At 42.0% G+C, this 23,850-nt stretch overlaps 1 protein-coding gene across 1 annotated transcript in view; it reads right to left on the bottom strand.

The window, feature by feature from the left end:
• LOC136884088 (uncharacterized) overlaps positions 1-17,682 on the bottom strand; it is an 85,460-nt gene extending 67,778 nt beyond the window's left edge. The window contains exon 1 of the mRNA XM_067156118.2: positions 17,496-17,682. The gene's annotated coding sequence lies outside the window, so the exon portion shown is untranslated. The remainder of the gene's footprint in view (positions 1-17,495) is intronic.
• Between the last annotated feature and the right edge of the window lie 6,168 nt (positions 17,683-23,850).

The raw sequence follows: 23,850 nt of genomic DNA on the forward strand, positions 1-23,850 counted from the left end.
ATATCACTGTAATATTTGTCACAAACGAAAGGTAATCATTGATTTACTCAAATAAAGTCTCAAATCCCAGGTTGATTAAGAAATACCGTCGTTACTAGCAAGAAATATGTATACGTATTTATTGGCTGTAAATAGGAGTCCATGGTGTTGCATTCCGCTGCTTGCGCCGTCTTTTGTTTCTTTGTTGAGGTCCAGGGCTGGGACCGATGAATGGGAGTGCTATGTCTGCGATTTTTGTTATCTTTGGTCATGTCTTGCATTCCGCTGCTCGCGCCGTCGTTTTTTTTTTTCTTGAGCTCTCTTTCTAGAGAATGGGAGTGCGGGTATTTTGTTGAAAAATAGCATGATCCCCGGACCAATATATATATTAAAAGGAAAACAGCATGATCCCTGGACCAATAAATCGTTTAATGAATCAGTTAATGCACATGAAGTGACAGCCCATCAAATTACATCGAATGAGAAAAATCAATAAAACGACTCCAAAGAACCTCAGTGAGCAAAGATATCACAGACGACAGTGTTGGACAAACAAAACACTTAAATAAGCGCTGCGACGTAGCAGAAATAGTTGTAAGGCAGTAAAGTATGTATTCTCTAAAATAAAATATTTCGTATTATTTCTTAATCAACCTGGGATTTGAGACTTTATTTGAGTAAAAGCAATTACTATCTTCCATTTGTGACAAATATTACAGTGATATTTCATGGATCAACATCATTCACGTAACCGGAAAAAGAACCTTGCCCTGACCTGCTGGATTGACCTCCTGCACTGAATATGGATGCGATTTCAGCCGGTAGCACTTGTGTGTTATCAAGGGCAGTTCTAAGCAGACGCCACCAGTTATCATCATTGACCACAATTGTTGACCACTGCATAGTTCAGAATGGGCTAGAAGGGCTTGTAGGCACTTCCGGTACACTCTTGACACCATTAAACATGGCATGTTCAATAGCCACACAACTCCGGAAATGGAGTAACTCCCCGACTGCTACCAGTTAAGATGTTCCAATTGAACATCGAAGATTTATGTCCGCATTACCATGTTCGCCCTGACTCATGTGGGAGCACCTTACAAATAATACAGATCAGGATTTTCTTTAGCAGTCGCGATACACTGCCACACCTCACAACTATACACTGCATGGCGGTCGAATGTAATAATAATAATAATAATAATAATAATAATAATAATAATAATAATAATAATAATAATAATAATAATAATAAAGAAAGCCCAGAAAACATCAGTCAGTAAACGGACGGAAGAAAGAAAACGCTGAGAAAGGCTCAGATTTTGGCAAGACAAGAAGAAAAAAACTATTTCATGTGGTCCAAAGATGACCTAATCGAATGAATGAACGATCGAATATATATTAATGATGGTAATAATAATAATACGCGCAGTAGGTTAGTTGTTGTCCTCTTATTCTCGAAGGTATCGGGTTCCATCTCGTTTGTGGTCGGTGGCATTTGAGTGTGTAGGCTCTCGAATACGTTAAAGAACTCCTCTGGAACAAAATTCCGACATCTCGATGTTTCTTAAGAATCTGTAGCCACTAAATGAATTATTATTATTATTATTATTATTATTATTATTATTATTATTATTATTATTATTATTATTATTATTATTATTATTATTATTATTATTATTATTATTATTATTATATTTCACCCGTTTACACTCCAGGGTTGGATTTCGTCCCAGACTTAGTGAGGGATCCCACCTCTACCCCGTCCGGGGCAGTGTCCTGAAGCTTGAGACATTTGGTCGGGGAGATGGAAATGGAGAGGAGGACCAGTATCTCGCCCAGGCGGCCTCACCTGCTATGCTGAACAGGAGCCTTGTGGGGAAGGTGAAGATTGGAAAGAATGTGGAAGGAAGGGGGAAGGAAGTGGCCGTGGCCCGGCATTTGCCTGGAGGAGAAATGGGAAGCCACGGAAAACTACGTCGTGGATGGCTGAGGTGGGAATCGACCCCCCTCCCTTCTACTCAGTTGAACTCGCGAGACCGAGTGGACCCCGTTCCAGTCCTAGTACCACTTTTCAAATTTCGTGGCAGAGTCGGGAATCGAACCCGAGCCTCAAGGAGTGGCAGCTAATCACACCAACTACTACACCACGGAGGCGGACATTAGTCTTATTATTATTACTATTAAATTATTGTTATTTATATTATTATCTTAGAAAGGGGCGTGATTAGCTTAGCTGCTGGCTGAGGTTCGAATCCTGGTCGATCCTGCGTTGAGATCTCAACAATCACGTGGGCACTTTAGTCCGTGACCTGTGTTCAATGACCAGATCTTGGCGTGTACAGCACTTCAAACTTGCTTATTTACATTTTATTTTCCAGCGAGTCTGGTCAAGTGCTATTACGCGAAAGAATGTGTCTGTTCTTAATTCCATCACTGTAACCAGCAGGACTAATGATATTCACCGTTGAGATCTCAACAAATTACGAGCTCTATTCAGTATACAGGTACCATTTCAGCGATGCAGAACAATAAATTCTGACATTTATGTTTGTTTTTATTGACTACCAGAAGGCTTTATATAGAGTGCAACATCACAAAATGATTGAAATATTAAGACGTATACGCCTAATGATAAAGATCTGAAAATTATTGCCAACTTATACTGGAATCACACTGCTTCTGTAAGATTGGTAATAATAATAATAATAATAATAATAATAATAATAATAATAATAATAATAATAATAATAATAATAATAATAATGTCTGCCTCTGTGGTGTAGTGGTTAGTGTGATTAGCTGCCACCCCCGGAGGCCCGGGTTCGATTCCCAGCTCTGCCACGAAATTTGAAAAAGTGGTACGAGGGCTGGAACTGGATCCACTCAGCCTCGGGAGGTCAACTGAGTACAGGTGGGTTCGATTCCCATTTCAGCCATCCTGGAAGTCGTTTTCCGTGGTTTCCCACTTCTCCTCCAGGGAAATGCCGGGATGGTACCTAATTCAAGGCGTCAGCCGCTTCCTTCCGTCCTCCTTGTCTATCCCTTTCATCCCCCAGCAAGACCACTGCTCAGCATAGCAGGTGAGGCCGTCTGGGCGAGATACTGGTCATCTTCCCCAGTTGTATCCCCCGACCCAGAGTCTGAAGCTCCAGGACACTGCCCTTGAGGCGGTAGAGGTGGGATCCCTCGCCGAGTCCGAGGGAAAAACCGAACCTGGTGGATAACCGGATTAATAATAATAATAATAATAATAATAATAATAATAATAATAATAATAATAATGTTATTGGTTTTACGATTTTTGGAAACGCCGAGGTGCCGGAATTTTGTCCCGCAGGAGTTCTTTCACGTGCCAGTAACTCTACCGACACGAGGCTGACGTATTTGAGCACCTTCAAATACTACCGGACTGAGCCTGGATCTAACCTGCCAAGTTGGGGTCAGAAGGCCAGTGTCTCAACCGTCTGATCCACCCAGCCCGGCCTGTAAGAGTGGGAGGGGAGAATACGGACACGTACATATCCAACGGGGAGTAAGGAAGGGTTGTATAATGTCTCCATTGCTATACAGAATAAACATTCGGGAAGCACTGGGAGATATAGAAATGGGAGTGCTTTACATGGTCAATGGATAAATAACATTTTATATGAGGATGGCGCTATAATTCTTGCAGACAGTCCAGTAAGTTTCCTACCGGGCGAGTTGGCCGTGCGGTTAGGAGCGTGCAGCCGTGAGCTCGCATCCGGCAGATAGTGGGTTCGAACCCCACTGCCCTGAGGACGGTTTTCCTTGGTTTACCATTTTCACACCAGGCAAATGCTGGGGCTGTACCTTAATTAAGGCCACGGCCGCTTCCTTCCCATTCCTAGACCTTTCCTGCCCAATCGTCGCCATAAGACCTATCTGTGACAGTGCGACGTAAAGCAACTAGCAAAAAAAAAAAAAAAAAATGTTCCCAGCACCTCATTGATTAACCACGAATACGGTCTTGACATTAATCTAAAGAAAACCAAAGTTTTGGTCAATAAGCACAAATGTTATTACTACAGGTCAACTGATGATAGGGTTGCCATACGTCCTGAAAAAGCGGGATTGTCCTGAATTTGAGCATGTGTCCCGACGTCCTGACTGAATTTTTAAAAATCCCTAAATGTCCTGAATTTTAAAAATCAGAGCAAATTATTCAACATTTTGCTCAAATGCTTTTGAAACGGAATGTCCCATCTGCTACTTAAAAATCTGTGCAAATAACATTGAATATTATTTCATTTTGGAGTGGTTTGTAAGGTAGGTATTTTACTTAAAGTATGATTTTTTATTATTTCCCTATTTGATTTTTAACATTAACATCACATAACAAGTGCGTCTTTTGGTAATGGATGGGACAGTTCACATGGAATTACCCAAATTACTCGTTGGAACCACAGGCGCCAACTTTTGGTCTTGAACACGTGGGCAAGGATGAATATATCAAATATTTTTACGGGAGCGAAAACATTATTGTGTCCCCGTACCACTATATACATGGGAACAAGTGCTTCCGTGGAGTCAGCACCTATGTTTGGAACTTGTCGATGTTGGTGTCCTGAATTTCATCCTTGAACCTTATGGCAACCCTATCTTATAATCGACTAGAAACCTGTTGAACAAGTCCTTAAATACACATATCTTACTACCATTGTTAACGATCAATGGGATAATTCGGATGAAGTGAAGTCCCGCATTAAAAACGTCAGGATTGTGTTCAACAAAATGGGAAAACTTTTAAAAATCGTGAGTTAACATTAGCCACTTCTTCGCTGCTGTGTGCTTTCTGTTCTCCATTGCGGCGTTGAAACATGGACTTTAACAACATCGCTCAATAGAAAATTAGAAGCCTTTGAGATGTGGGTCTACCAAAGGATGTGAAGAGTGTGATGAACAGATCATCTCACAAAAGTAGAGATATTTCTTGTAATACTTTCATTCCATGGAACTGCTTGTTGTTGTCATTGTCATTGTCATTTTGAAATACTTAAGCTTCGTATGAATTTCTGTATGGCGGTGTTGTAATGTTAAGCTAGTAGTAAGCTCAACCTATAGTATTGTAAGCCATAGCGATAAGCACTGGAAATACTTAAGCTGTGTTTGAATTTGTATATGATGATTCTGGATTTAGAATGTTAAACTAGTGGTATTTCTTGTAATATTTTCTTTCCACGGAATTGCTTGTTGTACTATTGTTCTTGTTGTTGTTGTTGTTGTTGGGTAATTATGTTTTACTTTATTATCACACTGCTCTAAGTGACCATTGCCACCGGGATATTTCCCAGTTGCGATGTATTTTTTATTAATAATAACTTCAAAGGTTGACGAAGTACTGACCACTGTAAAAATAAGAAAGCTCAATACCTCGGTCATATCATGAGAAACAGAAGCAGATACCATCTGTTCCAAGAAATTCTTCAATAAAAGAAGCGGAAAAAGAGGTGGCAGGAGAAGAATCTTCTGGCTAAGAAATTTCAGAGAACGGGCTCTCAAGACATCGGCAGAGTTATTCCAAGCGCTTTACAACAGAGAAAGTACAGCCAACATGGTTGTCAACATCCGTAATGGATAAAGACCAGAAGAAGAAGAAGAAGAAGAAGAAGAAGAAGATAGACTAGTGATCCGCCCCACAGCGCACGGGAGCAATTATGAATTTTAAGGCGATTTCCTTGTAGAAGATATTAGTCGTTTTCCTCCTGATGTTTGTACATAGTTCAGCGACGATTTTTTCAAGGTTCTTCCGGCTGCCTTCCTGCCTGTCAGGTCACTTCTTTCTCTTCGTGCGATACTGAAATTATTCCTGCACTTCCATCAATTCATGAAAATTATGTACTGGAAAAGGTATTTGTCTATAATTATAAAAGGAAGTGTTTGTCTGTCTGTCTGTGCGCGATGCCCAGCAAAATCTACAGCACGCAGAGATCTGAAATTTTGAACATAGGTAGATGGAAAGGGGTCCGAATGCACCTCGAAGCCGGAATTTTTATTTTCGACGACCGTCACTTGGTGAATACACTGAGAACATTCTCATCCTAATTCTCCAAATGTCAAATCTACCCACATCATTCGCTCATTTACGTGTCTAACAGAAACTATGTTGCGTGCAATGGTATTCCTGATGAACTGCCCTACTCCACACTATGCCCTTCCCTTTTTAACACTCGTCAAGTACACTTCATAAACTATCTCTTCCTCATTATCTCCCCTTACCTGAATATCACTTACTCCTAGTACATTCAGATGCATCCTCTTTACTGACTCAGCAAGTTCTACTTTCTTTCTTTCATAAGTCCCATTAATACTGATAGTTCCCCATAGAATTCCATTTCGTTCGCCAAGTTGTTTCCAAGGAGTCCCTCGCCTGTCAAATGGGAGTGGGACTCCATTACTCCCATAGGTCCGAGGCTTGCTTAAAATGTTCTGAGCTCGGTAAATTCATGCAGCAGGATGCTACCCTACTTACACATAGTCCAAGTGAGGATCTCTCCTCCAACGTGTTAAGGACCAACGGTGAATTGTATAGTCCTAGGCACAAGGGGGGCCATGACTCAGAATATGCCCGAGATGCCCACTCCCATTCCATAGCAACTGGTATCCCGACTCTCAGGACCACTTACTAGGCCACTCAGCCGTTGCCCATGGTTCACGAACTAGGACGTGACTACAGTAACCCACACCATGAACCATAGAAATAACAACAGTAACAAAAAAAGTAGTCAAGAAAATATTTCAAAATACAGACGTGATTTCGTCCATGGCCTTTATTAAAATGATCTACACCTGGTGATGAACGAACAGAAGCACTGTCCACCATCCTGATTGATGTTCCAGTCTTACACCACGGAGGACAAAATTCCGCTGGCTGGGGTAAGACATACGATGATACCACAGCATAGAGGCGTGATGATACACCCTATCACCACTGAAATATTTTTCAAAAATGTGCTGGTTACATCCTTATTCTGGAGAGTTCTTACGCACAACTTCGGGTCTGAAGATTGTTAAGACAATCGCTGAGAACTGTCTGATATGAAAGGAACAGATGCCAGTCGTGAAAGCCATTCCACTAACCACAAGACTCTCCAATATCTGCAGGTGGTTTGGTGAGATCACGGTCCTGCATGGGCTGTGCGTGTCTTTTCCTTTAAAGTTCGCGTGGCTCTTAGCGACGGAAACAAAGAAATTAACTAGTACCTTAAACCTGTCTATAGCGCTTCAGGATTGAGGCCATACGATTGTACGACGGCTTTTTGCTCCATGGTTCTGGCTTACGCCATCGTGCGGTGTCAGAGTAAATAATATTATAATCAATCATACTCAGAATAAAGAGATTTGTAACCTTCATAAACCACCTGAAGCGAAACAGCTGAATTTCTGCAAGAACGTTCCTTACGAGCGATCATGAAAGACACAGTTCTCTAATGAAATGAAACGGCGTATGGCTTTTAGGGCCGGGAGTGTCCGAGGACAAGTTCGGCTCGCCAGATGCAGGTCTTCTGATTTGACGTCCGTAGGCCTTACAGCCAGCAGAACATTTTCCTCCGTGGTGTAAAGCTGGAACATCAATCAAGATGAAATGATGATTAAGACGACACATACATCCAGCCCCCGTGTCAGCGAAATTAACCAATTATGGTTAAAATTCCCGACCCTGCCGGGAATCAAATCCGGGACCCCTGTGGCCAAAGGCCAGCACGCTAACTATTTGGCCATGGAGCCGGGCAGTTTTCTAATTTAACATTGATATAACAAGCCTAGATCCATGTATGTTCTATGTATTCTGGTATGGGATAAAATTAGATAAAAACGGTAACAATTTTCATTGAACTGTCTATCTTTGTCTTTGACAATGTAAAAGTGATTCAGATACGAACGATGCTACTAATGCCATTCATTAACCAGCCATTCCCAGTGATAAACGGTGCTAAAGTTCCGCTTTTAGGTTGGTTGGTTGGTTGGTTGGTTGGTTGGTTGGTTGGTTGGTTGGTTGGTTGGTTGGTTGGTTGGTTGGTTGGTTGGTTGGTTGGTTGGTTGGTTGGTTGGTTGGTTGGTTGGTTGGTTGGTTGGTTGGTTGGTTGGTTGGTTGGTTGGCATTTCAGAGGACATGGCAGACACAGATGGTGCTGGTGATGTTTATGGTAAGAGCAGTCGCAGCTCGACAAATAGAAAATTGGGTGTTTACAAAATATCTTGGAACTTGAAAATAGGTACAATGAGTATGGTATGAAAATGAACCTTTCCAAGACTAAATTGACGTCAGTAGGTAACATGGGCACCCATATGAAAGTCTGTAGGGGGGGGGGGGGCTAGATCTTGGGCTATGTAGTATTTTTTAAAATTTTGGAAGATGAATGGTGGTAGAATAACACCCACAGTATCCCCTGCCTGTTGGTGGGGGGCGGTATTACCACTTCTACGTAATACCGACTTTTAAATAATTTTCTTGAAAGAAAAAGACCTGACTACATTAGATTTTTGCCTTTGGGCGCGCTTGGTAGGTAAGAAATCCAAGTGAATTGAACGTCAGATTGGTGATTCAAAGCTGGAACAGGTAGATAATATAAAAAACTTAGGATGTGTATTCTCCCAAGGATGGCAGTATTGTAAGTGAGATTGAATCGATATGCAGTAAAGCTAATGCAGTGAGCTCGCAGTTGCGATCAAGAGTAGTCTGTAAGTAGGAATTCAGCTCCCGGACGAAACTAGCTTTACATCGGTCTGTTTTCGGACCAACATTGCTTTACGGGAGCGAACTCTGGGTGGACTCAGGATATCTTATTCATAAGTTAGAAGTAACAGAATGAAAGGTGAGAGAATGATTGTTGGTGCAAACAGGTGGGAACAATGGCAGGATGGTAGTCGGAATGAGGAGATAAAGGCTAAGTTAGAAATGAACTCGTTGGATGAACTTGTAAGCATAAACCGGCTTCATGTGAGGCGAATGGAGGAGGATAGGTTACCTAGGAGAATAATGGACTCTATTATGCAGGGTAAGAGAAGTATAGGGAGACTAAGACGTCGATGGTTAGACTCACCTTCTAATGATTTAAAGATAACAGGTATAGAACTAAACGAGGCCAGAGCACTAGTTGCAAATTGAGGATTGTGGCGACGTTTAGGAAATTTACAGAGGCTTGCGGACTGAACGCTGAAAGGCATAACGGTCTATAATGATAATGTATGCATATTCCGGCACCTCGGCGTCTCCGAAGACCGTAAAAGTAGTTAGTGGGACGTAAAGCAAATAGCATTATTATTAATGTATGCATATACGTATGGATGTATGTACACAATTTAACAGTAATAGTAACGTATTAAATACAATGCTTGTCACTCGCCTAACAGCGCTGTTGGTATGTAAAGGTACCACTTTTTAATATTGAATCTATCGCTCATGATTGCCTTGCCTGATGAAAACAAATAAATAATAACAACTTAATACTCGCGGAAGAGACAGCTAACAGAATAGATTTTAAAGCAGACCCTACACGGTCAGTAATACTGTCAGTACCGAAAAATATTGACAGTAATACTGATCGCGTGTGGACTGGAATGATGGAATGAAGGCCAGTACTGAAGCAGATCCGGATTTCCTGATCTGCGAGCGTCAGTACTGTAGAGTGGTGGGGATACTGACAGTTATACTGACCGTGTGAGTGCGCTTGTCATTATTTCTGTCAGTATCAACGGAGCAGCGGTGGACGACAAATGCGTTTCTCACCAAGGCCAAGTAGAGGTGCTTGTGGAACCGTCAAGTAGGCCTATTGCAAAAGTTTATCGAGCTATATGAAACGCTGCCAGAATAAACGTGCTTAACACAATACTTTACATGTTTCCACAACTGCTGTACTGATGGAAACTGGTGACATTATAGCAGAAAACTTTAAATCTTCAAAATTTATACCAGTTGTAAGATACCTCACTGTCACCGCTAATCTCTCTGCCACCGATAAACAGCACCGCATGTTTGTATTTTGCCTTATTACAAAACGCTCTACCATTCGTAGTAATTTCGAAAAAGTACCCTCACGCATTCGGAGATAGTTCTGATAATCGTCTGCTTCGGTATATTATGTTTCCCTCAACACTTCATATGAGAATACTCTTCTCTTTTCCTAAGCCAATCTTTTAACACATCGTTTACGTTTAAAACTGCGTTTCGTGCGGTACTAATATGATAGCTACAAAATGCCCGTCTTTTACGATCCATTTTGATAGAATACCGCAATTGCATGTTATAAATCTCATTCCGTAGTGACGGTTATTGACTTTATTTGTGAAGTGAGAATGCCGCAATGGTAAGCTAGTGCACTGGTACTGACCAAAATATTGACAGTAATAATGATCGTGTAAGGTCGCTACAATATTGATGCGTACTGTCAGTATTATTGACTCAGTATTACTGACCGTGTAGGGTCTGCTTAAGAATTTGTACATAATTTTTTATGACAAATATAAAAAAAACTCCAGAATTTCTAATAAGAAAAACTGGTCGAATAAGGAAGGTAAAGTAATTCAGATATTTGGGTGAAACAATTCAAGAAAACGGTTTGGTAAAGTCCGCTGTAGAAGGAAGTATACACACGTTGGAAAGAGCATTATTATGGTATAGCTAGGAATATTTAAAACAAAAAGTGTTTCTCTAAAGAACTCAAAATACAACACTACAACACAGTAGTTAAAACGGAATGCCTATAAGCGAGTGAATGTCAATACGTAAATTACAAGCTGAATAAATAAGAAGAACTAGAAAGAAGAATTATACGGAAAATACTCGGTCCGCAAAGAACTACAGAACTCTGGAAATCAACAAGTTATGTTGAAATATATCGGAACATAAAAGAAACAAAACGGAAAAGGTGATTGATATTTTTGGACATTTATACAGAATGTATGACAACAGGTTAACCAAACAGATCTTCAAATATCTTTGGAACAAGAAGTCAACAACAACATGGATTCATGAAGTCAAGAAATATTTGAAAAGAAACAATATAAGGGAAGAAGAAAAAGAGGCAACAGAGAGATTTTGATTTTTAGAAAGATAATTTTAACAATGAAAGGATTCCAAGGTCGGAAGGCAAAGAAAACAGGCTCAAAATGGACCCCGGAGAGGAAAAGGAGACATAGAAGATGAAGGAGTAGTGGAAGAAGAAGAAGAAGAAGAAGAAGAAGAAGAAGGAACAACAAAGGATGAAGCATTGAAATTGGCACGAGGTCCATAGAGGACCTATTATTATTATTATTATTATTATTATTATTATTATTATTATTATTATTATTATTATTATTATTATTATTATACCGCTTTCCCCACACATGTAGATTCGCTGGTACGAATTATCTCACACACGTGGATTTGGCTCTGTTTTACGGACGGAAGCCCTTCCCGACTCCAACTTTATGTGGAGGGAAGTAATCACTATTGCGTGTTTCTGCCGTGGTTGGTAGTGCGGTGGTTTTCTGAATAAGAAGAGGAGAGTGTTGGGACAAACAAAAAACCACCCAAATCTCCGACCCGGCCGGGAATCGAACCCGGGACCCTCGGAACAGAATACCTCAACGCTGACCATTCCACCAAGGAGTCGGATTATTATTATTATTATTATTATTATTATTATTATTTGCCTTTGCTGGCAAGATGTAGTGTTCATAGGGTCGATTGGAACATGCATTTCAGTGGGCTTGGCAGACTGATATGGCTCGATGAGAAAAGCAACGGGAAACTACCTCACTCTTCATTTCCCTAGTATGCCTCTTCATTGACGCCTAGGCAATTTGTGATAGCCGTTGGTGAATCTGAGGAGGATCAAACCAGCCTTCGGACTGAATACCCAACATTATTATTATTATTAGACTATTATTATTATTATTATTATTATTATTATTATTATTATTATTATTATTATTATTACTATTATTATTTGAAGGATTAAGGACGGGGTACATACCGCTTCGTGAAGAAATCCGAGGGGCTATCTGATATGAGAAAGTATCGACCATGGTTACATATCTGAAATTACTGGTGGAATGTATCATGCTGGGCACAAGGAGCTGGAACCTAAGAAAGACAGCCGCCAGTCAGTCAATCAGAGCTCATAGGCCTAAGGTATATAGGGTCATGGGTTAGTTACATGATTGCAACAGAGAAAACTGAACTCCTGGTTACCAAGTACAGTATTTATATAACATAATATGGCCTAATAAACGTATCATAAATAATTAGTGGGATCATTACAGGCACCAGAGCTCGTGATTTAAAAACTAGACTTCCTAATTGAGCTAACAACACAAATGAGTAACGTGTTAATTGCTGGGACGAACAGCTAACCATCCCATTTTAGGGTAACACAAAAGTCCGTTAACATTTGGAGAGGCAATACTTCACGGAATAGAGAAGCAATTATTGACAAACATGATTGGCATGACATGGGATTTTATAGACATCAACAACGAGTGTGCAAACAGGCCAACAGATAGCGCTGGACAGCAACACATCAGTGATGCCGCATGAGAACCATGTAAGGTATAAAAAGAGCTGTCGTGAGAGATGGCGCCAGATGCGCCTGCAATCACGGCATGTCTTGTTTGGCCTCCTCGGTTGCTCGACCTTAATCCGTGTGATTATTGGCTGTGGGGTTACGCGAATTTGCAAATCTACCGCGGTAGTCCGACCTAATTAGGGATGCTAAAATACAACATCCGACGGCAATTTCTCACCAGATCTACGGATATGCTGTACAGTGCTATTCACAACATTGTCCCTCGACTACAGGTATTCTTGATGAATGACAGTCGGCATGTTTAGCATGTGTTATAAAGAACATTGTCTTTGCTAAATCTCGATTGTTATCCTAATTATTGCTTGTGTATCGTATGAAGCGCCATTTGTTGGTCATTTACTGTGCTTTATTTTGGTGTCAATAAAGCCCCATGCCATGCCAATCATGTGCGTCAATTATTACCCCTCTACCTTCAATATTCCATGAAGTATTGCATCGTCAAATGTTAACGGACTTTCGGGTCACCTTGTACTTACCGACGAGGTTGCGAATAATACATCCCGATTTAGTCCTGTGCTATTCGAAGGTCCCCAAATAACAGATTTGTTAATAGGTTTGCCAGCATCTGAATAAATCCTGTGTGACATAATTGCGACAATTCTGCGTCTCCGAAAAGCGTAAAAGTTGTCAGTAGGACGTAAAGCCATTACAACTGTATTATTATTATTATTATTATTATTATTATTATTATTATTATTATTATTATTATTATTATTATTATTATTATTATCGGGTGAGTTTTCGTGCGGGTAGGGGCGCGCAGCCTTGAGCATACAACCGGGAGATAGTGGGTTCGAACCCTATTGTCGGCAGCCCTGAAGATGGTTTTCCGTGGTTTCCCATTTGTACACAAGGCAAATGCCGGTGCTGTAGCTTAATTAAGGTCACGGCCGCTTCATTTCCACTCCTAGGCCTTTCCTATCCCATCGTCGCCATAAGACATATCTATGTCGGTGAGACGTTAAACAAATTGTAAAAAAAAAAAAAAAAAAAAAAAAAAAAAAAAGAGAGAGAGGGGTGAAACCTGATGACGGAACACAGCCTACTTCTGTCCAATGGCATGAAAGGGTCTGCCCAAGGTTCAACGTCTCCATCCGACGGAAGAATGACCATCAACAGTGGCATATGAGCACTGCGGAGAGTTTTGGAATTGTTTAGAAATTTTATTCCACCACCACCACCACCACCACCACCACCACCTCTCCCACCCTGCCAACATTCTGATGGTAAAACTCTTTTTTTTTTTTCACAAACCGGACTCGAACCGGCTAATTACGGTGTCAGATCATATAGTCTGCACGTCTTAAGGACCATGGTCACCGTATACACCGTAAAATTTTGAATGACCCTTGACATTGGGTTGCGCCAGGAAAGGCACCCGGCAGTAAATACAGCCTTTTTTATTGTATTTTTAGCTAGTCGTTTAATGCGGCTCAAACAGAATGATGCAACCTTTCATTGCGAAGTGCACTCCATTGCTCCAGACATGCAGTCGACAGGGTGTAGAGTTAATAAAAAATAAGATGAAAATCTCCGCTGTCCTTCCTACGTCTTTAAAGCAAACAGGAAGCTGACACCAAGAGATCGACCGTATCTAGACGTTTCATGACCACTAGACACGCAGAAAGTAGGTTTGTTAACATAACTGTGATTTAAAACGTCGCGGGAGCTTCTTTCACTGATCTCGTCCAAACCGCGTTACGTTACTTGCCTCATTATTTTGAATATATACAAATTATATATGTTTTTACAACTTGCTTTACGTCGCACCGACACTGATAAGTGATAGGTCTTATAGCGACGATGGGATACGAAAGAGCGAGGAGTGGGAAGGAAGCGGCCAAGGTACAGCCGCAACATCAAAATGGGAAACCACGGAAAACCATATTCAGGACTGCCGACAGTGAGGTTCTAACCATATCTTGAATGCAAGCTCAATAAATAAATAAATAAATAAATAAATAAATAAATAAATAAATAAATAAATAAATAAATAAATAAATAAATAAATTAATTAATTAATTAATTAATTAATCTACATTTGAGCCAGTCACCCAGGTAGCAGATTCCCTGTCTGCTACTTACCTAGTCTTTTTTTTTTTTTAATAATTGCAAAGAATGTGGAAATTTATTGAACACCCCCCTTGGTAAATTATTCCAGTACCCAAGTCCTATTTCTATAAACGAATATTTGCCCCAATTTGTCCTCTTTTATTCCAACTCTATATTCATATTGCGATCTCTCCTAGTTTTAAAAACACCACTCGTACCTATTCGTCTACTCCTGTCATTCCACGCCATCTCTCCACTGACAGCTCGGAACATACCATTTAGTCGAGCAGCTCGTCTCTTTTCTCCCAAGTCTTCCCAGCCCAAAAATTGCAACATTTTCGTAACACTACTCCTTTGTCGGAAATCACCTCGAACAAATCGAGCTTCTTTACTTTGGATCTTTTCCAGTTCTCGTATCAAGTAGTCTTGCTGTACGTCCCATACACTGGAACCATATTCTAACTGGGGTCTTACCAGAGACTTACTCGCACTCCCCTTTACATGCTTACTACAGCCCCTAAATACCCACGTCAAGAGATCTGCTAACTGTTCTCAAGAACCTCGTGTATATGATTACCCTAACTAAGAGTATTCCTTATATTGGATTAAGGAATGCCGTTTTCAGTTCGTTGAATTTGTTGTTGTTGTTGTTTAGGGCGAGCACCTGAGAGTCTCAGGGCGAATACTATGCCCCTTTTCTCACCTGTTTCCGAGAAATGCCGATGAGTCGGAAAAGTCTCACCTCCCGTCCGAGAAGAGACCCTCTCTTCGCCGAGGAAAGAGTTCTAATTTGGTGACGGAGAGCTGTTTTCAAGGGGGGGGGGGGACTTCCCTTCTTAACAAACAGCCCCTCTCAGAGGTTTAATTATGAAGTTGTTTAGTGAAAAAAAGGTTAAACAAAATTTGGCAAAAGACCGAAACAGATTCCTATTTCATGCTAAAACAGGTCGTAAGTGAGCCAAGGACCGCGATGTTTGAAACATGTGTTCGGCTTCTTGGTTCTTACGACCCATTTTTAGGAGTAGAATGTCAGAGTCGGTTGAATGTTTGAAACGAAGCGTGTGTGTAGATATTTAGTAAAAGAGTCTATTATCGGGAGAAGACTTTGATTGTGCCATCCAAACCATTAGCATCTTTCTTATCGTATTTCAAATGAAGGAGTGAATACATCTAATTAAAACCTTAGGTTGAAAGAGTAATTTAAAATATTGCAACTCCCCTGCAACCTGCAACTTAAGCTAGTATGAAATTCTTTCACTACATAAAACAGACCAATAATATCAATAAAGTAATCCTCAGTGTAAGGTGAAATTAATACATGAAAACTCACAATGTGACTTTAAAGATAGTAATACGTTCATACTGTATTATTAATGCTCCTATTTACTTTAAAATGTGCAATATTTAAGCGGTGTTGCGTTTTTTGGAGGGGAATCTTAAGATTTTCCGCAAGAACAGCAACTTAAGGTACTAATACTACTAAAATTATTTCATTCCTTCCCTGAAGGGGGAGGCGGGCCTCTTAGACGGTGACTCCGTCTCTCAGGCCGAGAGATTTGTTACGGTGAAGGAGATGCGTGCAGAAGGTGAGGGGGTTGGCGGCCATGGCCTATACTAGGAACTGTCCCGGCATTCGCCTTAGTGCAGGAGAATGGAGAACCACGGAAAACCATTCTCAGGATAGCCGACGGTTGGAGCCAGCCCCTCTCTCGAATGTAGAAGCGTAGAGCCACGGCAGAGCCGTGACCATCCGTCCTCTGCTCGGTTGCCCGGTCGGAGTACACAACTGTTGGACCACGGACCAGCTGTCTCTACTTGTGGACCGAGACCCACTCTACTGTAGCCTACATCCACCGACCGCAACTTACAGTTGATTTTTGTTAAATTTAAGATCTTTGTAAAAGGGTTACGAATCTGGGAGTCAACGGGCTACATCGACTCTACCATCAGGTCTAAGACGCTTGAAGTCAACCTGATGAAGTTGACGCAGAGAAGAGACTAAAATTTGAGCCAAAAGTAAAGCATACAGTAAACAGAAAGGCACAGCCTGTTTCCCGTCATTCGACCGGGTTACGAATAAAATGAATGAAGCCCCCATCTAGCGGCGAGGATAGGAATTGTGCCGGCTGCCGAAGCCTCTCGCACTCCTCTGGGGCAATGATTAATGACTGAGAGATGAAATTATACTGGGGAGTGTTGCTGGAATGAAAGATGACATTGAAAACCGGAGTACCTGGCGAAAAACCTGTCCCACCTCCGCTTTGTCCAGCACAAATCTCACACGGAGAGACCGGAATTTGAACCACGGAACCAGCAGCGTGAGGCCGGAGTCACGGAGGCGAGGATAGGAATTGTGCCGGCTGCCGAAGCCTCTCGCACTCCACGGAGGCTCAGTAAACAGAAACACCATCGGAAAACTTTGGAGATTGGAGTCGGAGGGACCAGTCCACGTTTCTCTGAGAACTTGTACAAACAGTGCAAAGGCTTGGCAACAACTATGCTGAAAGAATATTAAGATGAAACTGTCGTGAGCTATAATATTATCACTCACTGCACGAATTTTTTAAAAAAATGTTCCTGTTTCCATATTAGGCCTAGCCTGAATTTAATGTAACGTGTGTTGTATGTGTGTATGTTGGATATTCAGCCCGAAGGCTGGTTCGATCCTCTGCAGCTCCGCCAACAGCTGTCATAAATAGCCTAGTAATAATTTAATTGCAGCCTGCTTATGAAATACGAAGAATTTTAAATGCTACAGAAAGAAAACTAGATATAAGAGTCTAAAGAAACGCTCATATTATTGGTGCGTACATCTGTTCTCCATTTACAGCGGAAATACTGAATATTCTTGTATGTCACTTCGATACTTACGGTTATAAATCCAAATATGTGCACTAACTCTTGCGATAAACTACATCTCGTGTCCCGAAGACTCTTTCACGTTGGAGAAAACAACATTGTCTACCCTCAATCTTTCTGGTTATCACACTGAAGTTCAACACTAGATCCGCAAGCAACGAACAGGTGATACTGACTGCGGTGATAAGGTGGTGGCACGCCCGCGCAGCGTGGTCAAGCCCCCTCCAAACCACAGCATGTGACGCGGCCGTGGCTTTACGTCATACGGGGGCGGGGCTTTGCATTGCCCTATGTCCCTATATTGATACTTAAAAACTAGTATTCCTTCGGACTCGGTGGAGCTTGACGGGGAAAGACTCGATACATATATACACCAACATGTTAGTAGATAAACATAGTCTAAGAAGTTAAAAACGTATTACGAGATCAATTTTGTTGGTCTTATTTCCAACACGGTGTGATTACATTTTTTGGGTAACTGGGAACTTTTCTAATGAACTGCACAATAAAATAATATTCCTGTTATGAAGAAATAATAATTCTAGACCTAATAATAATAATAAGAATAGTAAGTCCGCCTCTGTGGTGTAGTGATTAGTGAGATTAGCTACACCCATGGAGGCCCGGGGTCGATTCCCGGCTCTGGCACGAACAATGAAACGTGGTACGAGGACTGGAACGGGATCCACTCAGTCTCGGGAGGTCAGGTGAGTAGAGGAGGTGGGGGGGGGGGAGTTCGATTCCCACCTCAGCCATCCTCGAAGTGGCTTTCCGTTGCTTCCCACTTCTCCTCCAGAAAAATGCCGGGATGGTACCTAACTTAAGGCCACGGCCGCTCCGTTACTTCTTCCCTTCCTATCCCTTCCAATCTTCCCATCCCCCGCCTACAAGGCCCTTGTTCAGCATAGCAGGTGAGACCGAATGGGTTAGGTACTGGTCCTCCAACCCAGTTTTGTCCCAGATCCAAAGTCTCACGCTTCAGGGCACTGCCCTTGAGGTGGTAGAGGTGGGATCGCTCGCTGAGTCCGAGGGGAAACCAACCGTGGAGGGTAAACGGATTAAAAAGTAAATAATAATAATAATAATAATAATAATAATAATAATAATAATAATAATAATAATAATAACACAAAAGAAAATGTAGCTATACATATGAGAGTAAACAAAACGGAAAGGATATTTCATACGACAAAAAATATATACAATAAAAAAATCTCTATCCTGGCACCTGAAATTGCCGGCCCCGTGGTGTAGGGGTAGCGTGCATGTCTCTTACCCGGAGGCCCCGGGTTCGATTCCCGGCCAGGTCAGGGATTTTTACCTGGACCTGAGGGCTGGTTTGAGGTCCACTCAGCCTACGTGATCAGAATTGAGGAGCTATCTGACGGTGAGATAGCGGCCCCGGTCTAGAAAGCCAAGAATAACGGCCTTCAAGGGCTGTAATGCCATGTGGTTTGGTTTGGTTTGGTTTGGTTTGGCACCTGAAATTAAATATTATCAACCGGCCAGAAATGTTATATGCAGCAAAACTCTCAAACTTACGTCCGGCTCCATGGCTACATGGTTAGCGTGCTGGCCTTTGGTCACAGAGGCCCCGGGTTCGATTCACGACAGGGTCGGGAATTTTCATCATAATTGGTTAATTCCGCTGGCACTGGGTATATGTGTCACCTTCATCCTCATTTCATCATCATTATGACGCGCAGATCGTCTACGGGCGTCAGTTCAAAAGATCTGCACCTGGCGAGCCGAACTTGTCCTCGGACACTCCCGGCACTAAAAGCCATACGCCATTTCAGTTTTTCTTAAACTTACAAGAATTGTGGATCTTGAAAAATTAGAAAAAATGTGAAAGAAGAATTTTGAGAAAAATACTGGGACCTATAAGGAACAACAATGCCCAATTTAGACTACAATCAAACAGAGATTTATATATAAAAGCTGAAAATTGACAACTGTAGTGAGGAAAAGAAGACTCCAGTTTTTTGGACACATTCATAGAATGAACAACAACAGACTAACTAAACAAATCTTCAACAGTTACAAATCCAAGCCAACGTGGTTCATTGAAATTGAAAGGGATATGAAAAACGCTGGAATTAAAATAGATACGATAGAAAACATGACATGTTTCAGAGAAGTAACATGAAAGGCAGGATATCAGGAGAGAAAGAAATTAACAACTGGAAGAAAATGAACGCATGAGGGAAAGGAGCAACATTCTCAGAAAATTAAGTAAGTTTGGAAATAAAGAAAGTTAAATGCAAAGAAAAGAAACCAAAGTTATTTATCGTACCCTCAAAAGGGTTATTCGAATAATAATAATAATAATAATAATAATAATAATAATAATAATAATGTTATTTGCTTTACGTCCCACTAACTACTTTTACGGTTTTCGGAGATGCCGAGGTGCCGGAATTTAGTCCCTCAGGAGTTCTCTTACGTGCCAGTAAATCTACCGACACGAGACGGACGTATTTGAGCACCTTCAAATACCACTGGACTGAGCCAGGATCGAACCTGCCAAGTTGGGGTCTGAAGGCCAGCGCCTCAACCGTCTGAGCCACTCAGCCGGGCTAGTTTACTCTGTTACATGTTGAATACTTGGCCTGATTCCAAATTAATATCATTCTAGAATGAGCTCCGATAAGATAATTTGTAGCGGTTTCCTTACCCTCTCGCAGTGGACTGCTTTCTCCATCAGATTGCTCTTAGGTGCACCTGGTAGCAAAATAACAGTTTTTCTTAGAAATGAGCACTCTGCTGTAATATATGGAGGTCGTGCATGTGAAGTGCTGTATCGTGCCAAGGGAGCAGCAATAAAAGCGATTGTTGATAAGGTTAATTAGGTCAGGTGATAACCACAAAGTTGTGTGATTATCACATATTTGCACTCTACTTGGTCGAGGTGCTGCATTACTTAGACTCCGACTCCCTTTCCGAAAAGCTACCTTCTTTCCTGATTCAGATTACTCAAAGGCAATCTGGACATGATCACGCATCAACAATTAACAAATTTGCTTCATCGCTCCTTTGAACAGAATAAGATTTCCTGAATTCAAAATAGTCCAGCAACAAATGTTTATTTTTATTATTACTTTTTTTTTTGCTAGTTGCTTTACGTCGCACCGACACAGATAGGTCTTATAGCGACGATGGGACAAGGAAGGGCTAGGATTGGGAAGGAAGCGGCCGTGGCCTTAATTGAGGTACAGCCCTAGCATTTGCCTGGTGTGAAAATGGTAAACCACGGAAAACCATCTTCAGGGCTGCCGACAGTGGGGTTCGAACCTACTATCTCCCGAATACTGGATACTGGCCGCATTTTAGCGACTGCAGTTATCGAGCTCGGTAATGTTTATTCTAAGAAGCTGTTTAAAAATATGGCGGCTTTACTGCCCCTCTCCCTCAGTCGTCTTCTAATAATACATTTCGGAAAATTACATTTTATGCTCCTCAGTTACACACTAGTCCGCCTCCTTGGTGTAGCGGTTAGTGTTATTAGCTGTCACCCCTGGAGGCCCGGGTTCGATTCCCGGCTCTGCCACGAAAATTTAAAAAGTGGTATGAGGGCTGAAACGGGGTCCACTCAGCCTCGGGAGCTCAACTGAGTAGAGGTGGGTTCGATTCCCACCTCAACCATCCTGGAAGTGGTTTTCCGTGGTCTCCCACTTCTCCTCCAGGCAAATACCGGGATGGTACCTAACTTAAGGCCACGGCCGCTCCCTTCCCTCTTCCTTGTTTATCCCTTTCAATCTTCCCATCCTCCCGCAAGGCCCCTGTTCAGCATAACAGATGAGGCCGCCTAGGCGAGGTATTGGTCATCCTCCCCAGTTTCATTCCCCGACCCAGAGTCTGAAGCTCCAGGACACTGCCCTTGAGGCGGTAGAGGTGAAATCCCTCGCTGAGTCCGAGGGAAAAAAGACCAAGGAGGTTAAACAGATTAAGAAGAAGTTACACACTACTCTTCACTCAGGAACCATAAAAGCTAGTGCCTTGCATTCGTGAGATAGTGGGTTCGAACCCCAATGTCGGCAGCCCTGAAGATGGTTTTCCGTGGTTTCCCCATTTTCACACCAGGCAAATGCTGGGCTGTACCTTAATTAAGGCCACGGTCACGTCCTTCCCATAAGACCTACCTGTGTCGGTCAGCTGAATGGTCAGCGTACTGGCACCGGGTTTGATTCCAGGCCGGGTTGGGGAGTTTAGCCGTGTATGGTTATTCCTTCGGCTCGAGGACTGGGTGTTTTGCCCGTCTTATACATCTCTTCATATAAACACAAAGTCAGTCACGAGCGAGACATCGGGAAGTGCGGACGTGTGAATGAGCTGAGGTGCGCAATATGGGAATAACGATACAGCAATACAAGCTAAGAATTGGAAGATGGCATGGTGCAAGGCAGTGTTGGAAGGAAGGTGGAGTTGGGAGAGGAAGAGAAAATAGTGGTTATAAAGGACTGTTGGAGATTATGTTGTGTGCGACGGTTATTGCGACGCTGCTGGTGGTAGGAGGTATAGAAAAAAATCCGGGTCCAAACCAGGGACCGTTCGGCTGGGAGGAGCTTGAAGAGATCAAGAGAGTGGTGAAGGAAGCAAGCAAAGGAGAAGAAATTAAGGAAATGATGCAGGAACACCAGGCAACCCAAATGAAGGAGATGAAGGACTTAAAAAGTTTTATAAAAGAAGAAATTGGAGGTGTAAATGAGAAGTTAGCGGAGATAGAAGATGAGGTAGGGAGCTTGAAAAAGAAGGTGGTGGTACTGGAAGAGGAATTAACAGCAATGAAGAGAGAAGTGAGGTTAGCGAGGAACGAATCAGCAAGAAAAAATGTGTTTGTGTATGGTGTACCTGAGGAAGGAACAGAATCAAAAGTGGAATTAGTATTGAAAGTGGTGGACATAGTTTCGAACAAAATGAAGATAAACTTTTCTGAAGTTGATATAGATGATATATATAGAGTGGGAAGGAACAAGGGACATAGGCCGGTGAAGTTAAGATTAATATCAACCCTGATGGCTGATATACTTCTGAGGAATGCTGGAAATTTGAAAGGATCGAACATTTATTTGAAGGCTGAGATAGAGAAAGAAGACAGGATGCGGTCGGATGTCTATAAGCGGCATATGTGGCGTGCTAGAGCGCAGGGATTGCGAGTCAAGATAGTGGGGAGGTGTCTGGTTACTTCAGGCAGAAATTGGTCGCGATCGTGGACACAGGAGGAACTGCTGAGGATGGAAAATTGTGAGGAGGAAATGAGTTGCAGAAATCGAGAGCAGGGCGACATCAGTACGGCGAAGGAAGAGAGAAGAGGGGACTGCGGTGTCAGCGGGCAGGTAGCGAAGACAGCAGAGTCCTTGGTGAGTCAGAACAGCCCAGGAAGGGGTGAATCAACAAGTAGGACACTAGACCGAAGTGAAGTGGATACAGGTAGTGAAGAGGTGACGGGAAGGGAAAGGAGTCAGGGTAGTGACTCAACCTCCCCGAATAGGAATAATGCAGAAATAAACCTGGAGAGAAAGCAGGCGTTAAATAAGGCGAGATCCTTAAGCTTAAAAGATCTATGGGGTGGGAAAAAAGGCTCTGGCACGGAAAAGGGGAAGGATGGGGGTGAGAAGAAAGAGAGGGGTGGGGTGGAGCCAAAAGGAAGAATTACGAGAAGTAAGGGGGGAAGTGGTGAAATGCAGAAGTATAGGGAGGGAGGGGGAGGAAATAAATAACTAGATATGGTGATAGGGATGCTGAATATTGAGGGGTTGATGGGGAAGTTAGGGAATAAGGAAATTGTGGATTTAGTGAAAGATTTTGAGATTATTGCTCTAGTAGAGACGTGGTTAGGGAAGGGGGTTGAAATTACATGGGACGGTTATAGAGTAGTTAACGTGTTAAGGAAAAAAATAGGGAAGAGGGGCCGAAACCCAGGGGGCATAGTAGTTTTAATAAGAAATGAGATAGCTGAATGGGTGGAGACGTTACAGACTAGGGTAGAAGGGGTAGTGTGGTTGAGAGTAAAAATGGGGAAGGGGGCAGCGGAAGCAATTTGTCTGGCACTGCTTTATAACCATCCGAGCGATTCAGTGTATGCAAATAAACATTTTTTTGACGAACTGATTGAAGAAATAAACACAATTAAAGGAATGTATGTAGAAGATGGGATGATTTTATTGGGGGATTGGAATGCGAGAGTGAGCAATAGAGTACCGGTATACGAGAAAGAAGTAAAAGTAGACGGGGTACTGCAAAGGAAGAGTAAGGATAATGTTGTAAATAGTTATGGAGAAAGGTTATTAGAGTTATGTGCTCTAGAACATTTATTTATTTTAAATGGGTGGATGAAGGGGGATAGTGTGGGAGATGTGACGTATAT

The sequence above is a fragment of the Anabrus simplex genome, chromosome 1 (genome assembly GCF_040414725.1).
Source record: "Anabrus simplex isolate iqAnaSimp1 chromosome 1, ASM4041472v1, whole genome shotgun sequence".
In the NCBI taxonomy this organism is placed as follows: Eukaryota; Metazoa; Arthropoda; class Insecta; order Orthoptera; family Tettigoniidae; genus Anabrus; species Anabrus simplex.